This window comes from Hibiscus syriacus, unplaced genomic scaffold, assembly GCF_006381635.1.
Source record: "Hibiscus syriacus cultivar Baekdansim isolate YM2019G1 unplaced genomic scaffold, ASM638163v2 tig00111392_pilon, whole genome shotgun sequence".
Taxonomy (NCBI): domain Eukaryota; kingdom Viridiplantae; phylum Streptophyta; class Magnoliopsida; order Malvales; family Malvaceae; genus Hibiscus; species Hibiscus syriacus.
This window is the reverse complement of record NW_024063078.1, coordinates 3,913,393-3,922,901: the sequence shown is the minus strand read 5'-3', so window position 1 is coordinate 3,922,901 and position 9,509 is coordinate 3,913,393. Positions and strand designations below refer to the sequence as shown.

Genomic DNA, 9,509 nt, shown 5'->3' with positions numbered 1-9,509 from the left:
TTAGAGTTCATCGACAATTACGGGCTCACGTATTACTGCATCGACAACGTTCTCCATTTCATGCGACGTCATCTTTCGCGTAAAACAGATGTAATACTTTGCTCATTTTCCAGAACAACTCCTTGCATTGTCTCGGAACGACGCCGTTTCGCTGCAACACTAATCTGTGCAGCTCTCCTCCTTTCATGGATTAAATGCTTCAGTTCTTGATCTACATGATCTTCGGTTACTGAATCGGTACGTGAATTTTGTGCAAAGAAACCGTGTTTAGTTTCCCTCCATCGATTCCCTCTGCGCAACCATATCGGACATTAATTATTGTTGTTGATGATAATTATTTGATTATGTTGATTATATACAGTTCATTCTTTCTGATTTGAGAAGTCGTACCTTAAAGGTGTGAATATCATTGACAAGACGGCCGCAAGTGCTTACATGCTTATAGAGAAGATTATATTCGTGGCTTTTAACGACATCCTCCGAGAGTCTAGGCCCGACAAAATAGAGAGCCGGTAATTGGTCCCAAGGCAAACGAAATGTAACCATTGCCATGTATTCATTCACGGTTGGGACTTCCTTCTGCTTTAACACTGAGCTTCCTGCCACGCAGACCTAAGCAAACCCAGCCACTGCAACGTAAAACATTGTCTTTATTAGATATGATAAATTTGACCCGAACTCAATTGTCCAAATTGATTTATCTGATCAGGATTTGTTATGAACTAAAATATAATGACTAAATCTAAATTTTTTAATCAAACTTTTCTAACATGATCAATATGAAATTTATGTTACAAATTCTATCTCGCCTCATAAGATACATAAAATATAAAAATATATGATTTTTTACAATAATATATCGATAATTATATATATATTTGATTGGACTCATACTCAACTTCACCTAAATTTACTCGAAGTTCTAAAGGTTGGACTAACATGAAAATTGATTGATATGATATTTACCCGAACCGAAAATTGAATGATTTAATATTGACCTAATCTGAAAATTGATTGATTTGACATTGACCCGACCTAATATCTAACCTGACGTACCATAGACCCAACTAAATCTGAATCAAATTTGATACGACCTAAATCGAATTCAATATAGACCCAAAATGATTTGACCCTAAATGACCAAACCAATCCTAACTAACCGGTTCCTCCAGTGCATATAAACAACGATCAGATACGATTTTTCTTCAATACTGATTATGTTCTAAAATTTCAGATTTATTTAACATGCAATACTCTGCAGAATCCTACTATCCATTGTTAATATGAAGAGTAAAATAAAAGATTGCATCTTACAATCCCAATGACATGAGTCTTTACGTTACATCCTTGCCAAGCTATTGATTTCTCCCCGATCTCAGAAATTGTACTGTGAAGTGCTGAAAATATGATTTCAACTTCCCCGGAACAACAATGGACGTTGGTGTCGTCTAAATCATGCCTGTGTTTCATTTTCTTATAAGCCATTACTTCGTTAAGAGAACTAAACGGCTATTAATACACCAAAAGCGATTAGATAAGGAGTAAAAGGAAAAAAAGATCCTACTTTTCAACCAATTGGATTAGGTTTAACGGTTCATCTTCAGAACCTCTGACGTCGAAAAAGTCATCAATCACGGTAGTAAGCATGCCATTTTTAGCCCAAGATATACGAGCGTCCGATAATCTGGCTCGAGTAAGCCAGTTTTTGCTTGGCAAACTTCAGTTTGTCCAATCGCTTTTCTCGAACCCACCTGTTTCATACGAGGGCTAATTTATAAAAATTTTAAGAGGGATAAACTTGTAAAATTTAAAAACGTTAAAATATCTTATTGGAGGGACAACTGCCCCCATCCCACCCCCACTCTATCGGTTTATCCCTGCAGTAATTTTGAAAGCGCTAATCAATGATGTCTACCATAGTTAAAGAAATAGTAAGTTTGAGCACGATCTTTATGCTCCATCAGAATTCTTGTCAGTTGTGACTGCATCATGGTCTATGTCTTGATAAACAAATTTACCTCTCGAGTTGTTTGAGTTCTTCGCCATATATAGATTGAGAGGCACCGAACTCCTCCAATGCTAACTTAGGAAATCTTTGTTGCCAATACTCGAAGAACTAACGTACAAGGAATATAAAATAAGATGCAAATCAGGTATACATTATCAAGACTTAATTGAAAAATAAACGTTTAAATTATATTTATTGTTTACTTTAGATATATGATTTTTTTAAGTATGTGCCTAAAAGTTACCGTTTATGGTGTATGACCGTTAACGGTCATAATAAAATCTATCATTCAATCAATAATGCTTGACACTAGCATGTTATTGGATTTCTTTCAATTTTTCTTAAAAAACTAAATCATTAATTTTCTAAAAATCTTAGATTCTTTGAATTATCCAAAATACATAAATCCCCTTAATCTTTAATCTTAAATTCTTAGATTTCATACGTCATCGTTGAATCAACAACTATCAGTCACTTCTATCATCAAACTCTCACCGGTTGATCTTCCCCTTGTCGCACAAAATTAATTTTTTCATCCAACTATCGCCTGTCCATTAACATATTGGTAAGGCTACACCACCACCCAAATCAAAACCGAGTCATGTGAACCTCCAACTGCACGCTTATTGTATAATCTCTTACCTTTAGGGGTTAAGATTTTAGAAATTAGAGATTTGAAGATTGAAAAAACAAGTGTTTAGGGTTTCTTTTAACTGTTGTTGACGAGATGACCTTAAATAATTATATAGTAAAACTTTAATTAGCTTAAATGGTAACGAAAGAAATATTAAACACATACTTCAACACCAACAAAAAAATTTAGATGCTTAAAATAAACAAGGGGTATAATTTGGATATTTATGTTTTAATTAAACTTTATTTAAAGTAAATAAATATGAAGGAGTACCAATATGAAGATTTAAGCATCCGTATATCGTCTACAGCATAATTCACCATGCCTCTTCTATATACTAAGCGCTCCAAACTTGCGTAATGGGGAACTCAAGGGCATCATTCACCTGAAAATCATAGACGGCGGTCCTTCTCCGGTAAGTACAGTGAATCAAAACGGAAAAGAAAAGAAGTTGACGATTTCCTTCAAAATCAATTCACACACAAAAAGAATACCTTGTGTAAAAGATTTGTTTATGTTTATATGCATATGTAGATCCGTTGGACAATTTCCGTTTCAAGAAATGACTTGTCCATGAGATCTGTTTCTCTAGGAATTGTTCATTTGGATGTATGATCATCTGTGAAGCCTTATGTAGCTCGATGACAGCATCCAAGTCCTTCAAAAATCCTCCCAGCGAATTGAAGAAATGTTCTTCAGCAAATCCAGTTAGGGATTCTACACCAAAAGATATCACAGAAAAAAAAAATTTAGCAACAAGGGTACCATCCCGGAATGGATACAAGATTTTATGTCGGAGGATATGAATTTAGGAAGTTTTTAGAGTGTGTGAGATTACAAGATTTCAAGGATGTAAAATTAGATCATCTATCGCAAAATATAAAGAAAATACTTATGAGTCGACTACACCATCACCCTCCTCGATCCATCTCTTGATCTTATCATTTCTTATCCGAACACAAAAAAAAAACATCAACATACCTGAGGAAACTCATAACCATTTACACGTAGTATTCGGAAAGCCATTGCACAATTGACCGGATCCAAGAATATCTCCTCCTCCCCCTGCATCCAGCATCTGTTTAAGATGAGATCGATGAAGTTAAAGAAAGGTTTTTTTTTTAAATAATCTGAAGTAATTATAATATAGTATTTATGTCGAAGAAAAAAATATAGTCCGGACAACTTAGATTTTATGTGTTACATATGCTTGTAAAATAACATTAGATATGTTTCATCCACTACACATGCAATTTCTTCCCTGAAATGCTGGTCAATTCCCAAACTTTCAATAGCCTCTACCATGCATAGCCGGGGGTAAATATGAAAAGGATGAACCCTGGGAACTGGAATTAACATGGCCATTAGTAACTTAGAAGTCCATAGTGTTATTAAATATGTTAGAAATTGTGAAGTAACGTTGGCATACTAACCTGCATTCCCAAACTTCTCTAAGAGTTCAGTGAGATAACGAAGACAAACGGCATTCGGAAGGTGAGAAAGAGCAGCTGCGGTTGTGGACAGTGAATCGGACAACGATCTTTTCTATGTTCACGAAAAAGGTTCATGATAATATTTGATTGTTAGTCTCTATGTTGATGATCTGATTTTTACTGGAAATTGCAAAGATATATGTGAAGAGTTCAAATGCTCAATGCAGCTGGAATTCGACATGACCGATCTGGGTAAATGAGACATTTTCTGGGAATAGAAGTAATACAGAATGAGGCAGGAATTTTCATCTGTCAAAGACAGTATGCACGTGAGGTTCTAGCTCGGTTCAACATGACAGAGAGTAACTCTGTTCGAAATCCCATTGTACCAGGAACAACATTGTCTAAGGATGATGAAGGAGCTCCAGTAGATGCTACAAAGTTTAAACAAGCTGTTGGTAGCCTCATGTATTTGACAGTCACACGGCCAGACTTGATGTTTGGGGTAAGTCTAATCAGCAGATACATGGCTAATCCAAAGGAGTCACATTGGGCTGCAACAAAACGAATTTTCAGGTATTTAAAAGGCACCATTGAGCACGGTCTTTTCTATCAAAAAGGAAAGAAAATGGGTCTCACAGTCTACAGTGATAGCAACTATGCAGGGGACTTAGATGATAGAAGAAGCACCTCCGGATCAGTATTTATGATAGGAACTGCAGCTGTATCATGGCTTCGAAAAAGCAGCCTGTAGTTAGTTTATCTACTACTGAGGCTGAATATATTGCTGCAGCATCTTGTGCATGTCAATGCATTTGGCTTAGAAGAATTCTGGAGCATCTTGGGTTAGAAGAAAAAGAAGCCACCGAAATTTTATGTGACAACAATTCTACAATTCAACTATCCAAGAATCTTGTTCTCCATGGAAGAAGTAAGCACATCGCAGTGAGATTTCACTTTCTCAGAGATCTGGTGAATGATCAAGTAGTTCAACTGAAATACTGCAATACTAATGAACAAGTGGCTGACGTGATGACTAAAGCCGTGAAGCTCGATCAATTTGAGAAGTTCAGACACAAACTTGGTGTAGTTGAAGTTACTGAAATAAGCTAAAGCTTAAGGGAGGGAATGTTAGTTATTTACGTGTCAATAATGCCCCTATATTATGGGGCTGAATGGGTCTGTTATTAGTTGCTTATTACTCCTATCTTAGTGCCACTTAGTGTGTAGTGTCAGTTAGTTTGTTTCTGAGAGTCTGTAAGGCTTATATAAGCCATTCTTTGCATTGAATAAGAGGCATATACAAATACGTTTACTTTGTGTTTACACCAGTCTTGGCGTTTTCCGATTCCTTCCGAAACATATGCTAAGTAGACTTCCCTTCCCTTAGAGTTTTCTCTGTGACAATTAAATCAAGATACCATGTCAAAGGTCGACTACACTGATCAGCCCAACGCTCTGTTTTGGCAAATACCATGCTTGTTATTTGCCTAATTGTTGATATCACATTAACATTAATGACCAAGAATATACCTTCTGAGCTCTAAATCTCTTTTATGAAACAAAGCATCTATACCCGTTGACCTCAAGGGGAGGTTCAAGTTCATTTCCTTAGCATATTCAACCATACCAGAGAATATGATACCGAATCCAATAGGTGTAAGCTGGTTTTCATCTGAAACCGAACCAAAATGTGACTCGATAAACCAGAGTCCTACAGAAGAAAACAGTAATGTTAGCCCATGAAACACCATTGAGGGGGAAATGGGGTGATGAAAACATATCCTTTGCAATCTCTTCTTCACCGATACCCCATCGCCTCAGTGCGAGGATGCATGCGAGTGTGGAGGAAAGCTCGTCTTTGGTTAACATTGGATCGGGACGACGACAAGGACCCCAAGAACCATCAGGTAGTTGATTATCCCGCAGCCAGTTTAAACATGCAGGGAAACATGGATTGTGTGGTGAAGTGGGAGATGGGACCATTGCAACCCAAGCAGTGTAGAGGAAAAAACCAAAAAGTTCAATCTGACCAAACATCTTGATCCTTTCTTTGGTATCCCTAAAGCACTGCATGATTAAGGTAGGTGTGTAAATGAACATAACTTTTGATAAGTTGTTCGCGAATTATTCTTATAATGTCGTTTATGTTTGTGTATTACGCTAAATAAGTAATTATGAACACAATTTTTATCTTCATTTAATAAACAAACGAACACGAATATATATACCTTCATTTCGTTTATGTTCACGAAAAAACTAGTTTATTGACTCATTTTTATTATTTTTTTTATATTTTAAATATTGACGAAGGCAAGAACTAAATTGAACACAAGGTAAACGTTAGAGTTCAAATGTGAAGCCTAAAAGGATAAAGAACTAGTGATGTAATTTTACCATTTTAACGAACGTGTACAAAACATATTCCCAAACATTATACTAATCATTTACACCCGTAGATAAAGGGTATCATAATCTCTTGTACAATGTCAAAAGGCAAAAGTTATAGATAAGAAGATGGAGTTTTATTACCAAACCATTAGTACTATTGGTGTCTGCTATTGTCTTTGCTCCACTGTCCATGGAAACTGCAAAGATAATCCAGATTAGTAAAGATGAATATTAAGATAACAAAATAAGAGTTAAATATATATATATATATATATTCACACAGGCATACGCACAAACATTAAATATGCAAGTTGATACAGGAAGGACCTGGAAGGAAAGAATTGGAGCAGCTATGAGGGTGGAAGACAGACATGGCGATTGTGTGGTATCAGCTGATGGGGAAAGACTGCCTAAGCAACAGCTGCATACTCCAATGAGAAAACATAGTTGCTGCGTTGACCGGCTTTTGTCGGGCAAACAAATGCCCCACTGGCATTCATATGTTACTTAACTTTTTCAGATTTTTATATGGGTAAAGTACACAAATAGTCTCTAATTATATAGTGATACTTTGTTGAGTACCTTACCTATTAAAAGTTACAAAATGATTCTCTGACTATAGGGTGTTGCTTTGTTGAGTCCTCTTACTATTAAAAGTTTGACGACATTTTGAACTAGTTTTAACCTGCTGACTGAGATATGATAAAATATGATATCAGAATATCAAAAACTATCATATATCAATCAACATGTTAACATACAATTCAGATTGTTGTCAATTTTTTAACGAAAAAGAACGAGTTTGGAACATACTCAATAGTCGGGTGACTATTTTATAACTTTTAATAGTTGAGGGACTATTTTTATACTTTACCCTATTTATATATACTTTTATTATGGTGGAAAATTATTGCAAAATTCTTTAAAAAACAGTTTAATTTAAAGTTAAAAAATAATAAAAATAAGTATGAACCTAAATTATTCTCATTTTCGTCGTTTTTTAATCTTAAAATTGTGAGTAGAAGGATTCAACTCGAAATCAAAACCCATCCATTAATTATTAAAAATTACGAGTTATTTGAGTTATATTTTATAACTCAAATTTTACTGGAAATATTTTCGAGTTAAGTTTATAAAATTACAAGTCGAATCAAACGAGTCAAATAAAATTTTTTAACTATTTTGAGCCGAGTTGAATTTTATTCATCCATACTTATTTTGATACTTATAAAGAAGTGAAGATCGAAGATATATCTTTCATCTTTTACATAAAAAATACTTTATCATTTGTGGTAGATCTAAAAATATTTTAGAAGGTAATCATGTATATATTAATAATACATTATATATATATATATTTGAATGAAGTGATCACAAGTATAATTTCAAGTATAAATTATCAGTAAAATAAAGAAATAATTAAGAAAATCAAATTTCATAATTGATACGAAAAGTTTTGGATCCACCATCGATAATCATTATAGAAATATTGCACTCCATTCAAGTCTCTCGATCAAACAATGAAAGGAAGTCGTCGTTATAACTTATAAGCAATGCTCATTGATGAGAACGGAGCAGTCGCATTAGACTTTTATTTTATTTTGCATTAGTGGTTTTGCCATCTATTTCTATTGGAGTTTGTGCACCACCATTTTGCCTTCATCCTCCGATATTTATTGCTCTTAGTAGACTTACAATAATAGGATTCTTCATAACCTAGTCTCTCAATTATTTCTTTTGTCCATACCGAATTATGAATTTTGTAACTTTGGAGACCAAATTAGATTTTTTTTATTTTGGAGATTAATATGAGAAAAAAATTCAATAATCGAAATAATAAAAATATCAAATTTGTGGTAAAATATGATTTTTTTTTGTATAACCATCAATATTTGATTCATTGTTAAAGTAATTCAAATGGATCAACTCAAATATTATAGAAATTCATTATGAATGACCTATTAAATTCACTTTTTCCATTAACAATAACAAATTTGAATATTAGATGTTATTTAATGGCCTAATATCTCTTTCTATTATACTAACGAGTTATTGATTAACTTAACTCTTCTATTAATATTGACAACTCTTAAAAGATTATTTTATTATTTTAATATAAGAACAGGCCCGTCCCAATAGAATTGAAGGCTCTGTGTTATATTTTAAAATGAGGTCTCTAAAATATTTTATAATGAGAAAAATTATAAAATATCAAAATTTATTATATTACGATTGTTTCTTATAAAATAAAATAAAATAAAAATCCAAACCTATGAAATAAAATTAAAGGCATTAAAATATATTCTTAAGGTACAAGGGTCACATTTAAATATTTAATTAATTCACACGAATCAAACTACCTCAATGATTAAAGGAACAATTGTTATCTCTAAAGATCTTAAACTCGAGTACCAGAGACAACAAGATCGTTTAAGCTTTCATTATCATATTTAAAACCTATATTAGCTTGTAATTATGTAATATTAATAAAAGAATATTTGATTAATTCCAGGCACAGTTGTCAATTGTGACTTCATCTAGAAATTACATTTCACAATTACACCATTTGATAAATAATTTATGAAGAAGGCATGTTCTCCCGGGTTTTCCCAAATAAAAACTAAAAGGGTAAATTACTTATATGGTTATACACTTATTACTTAGTTTTTGTTATGGTCATTTAACTATTACTCTTTCTTAAATCATACATAATATTGCGTTTTGATTCTATTTTGGTCACCCTTTGTTGAAAAATTACTAATGATACTGACGTATCACCATAAGGTAATGCCACATCAATATTGGGAAATAAAAAATGTCATATCAGCATCACTGCTAATTTTATAACGATGAGTGACTAGAATAAAACCAAAACATAACATTAGGTATGGGTTTTAAAAATAATAATAGTTGAGTAGCTAAAATAAAAATTAAATAATAGTTGGTTGACCAAATGGGGTAGTTTACCCAAACCAAAAAAAGGCAGTCAAAGTTGCAACGTAGTAGTAACAGAACAGAAAGCAAAGAAGGAATCCATCACTTT

General features: G+C 33.4%; 1 pseudogene; it reads right to left on the bottom strand.

Moving 5' to 3' along the window:
- LOC120160451 lies at positions 1–6,910 on the bottom strand (annotated as a pseudogene).
- Between the last annotated feature and the right edge of the window lie 2,599 nt (positions 6,911–9,509).